Genomic DNA, 624 nt, shown 5'->3' with positions numbered 1-624 from the left:
AAAGACGAAGGAGAACTTCTCCTTCTATCCCTTGTTGATGTTGGGGATGTTTGAGACTAGCCGAAAACCACTGACTGATTAAAGATAGAAGTGCCCATCATCCTTGCTAGCTTTAGTGCATAGTAAATGACCTAAGATCCTGAAGGCTGACTCGACATTCACCCGATGATAGATGACACCTTGTAATGCCAGAGTAGAGAAATCTGGTCCTTATTGCGAGTCATTGAAGGTGGCACACTGGTATCCATCAGAACAAAGATGATTAGAGTTTAGCTAGATAGAACTAAAAAATCTCTAAGGTTTGGAAATAGCACCGAAGAGAAGAAGAGGAGGAATATTTATAGGCATGGGGTAGGTGATACGTGTCCAAATCCTAGCAGCTAACTCGACTCCCCAAAAACCCTTAATAGTTCTCAAAATTGAAGCATCGTTCTTGTCAACCGAAGCATACCATTAATAGTTCTCAAAACTGAAGCATCAATCTTGTCAACCGAAGCATCCTATCATGCAAGATCTAGATTGATGTGAGAAATGTCATATCACAACTGTTTCCCATAAAGCAATTTGAATCTTCAAGGTGGCAAAAAGTTAAAACGATTTAGTTTCTCTTGAACTCGACTTCCT

Source organism: Asparagus officinalis, chromosome 9 (assembly GCF_001876935.1).
Source record: "Asparagus officinalis chromosome 9, Aspof.V1, whole genome shotgun sequence".
NCBI classification, from domain to species: Eukaryota; Viridiplantae; Streptophyta; class Magnoliopsida; order Asparagales; family Asparagaceae; genus Asparagus; species Asparagus officinalis.
This window is presented reverse-complemented; position numbering follows the sequence as displayed.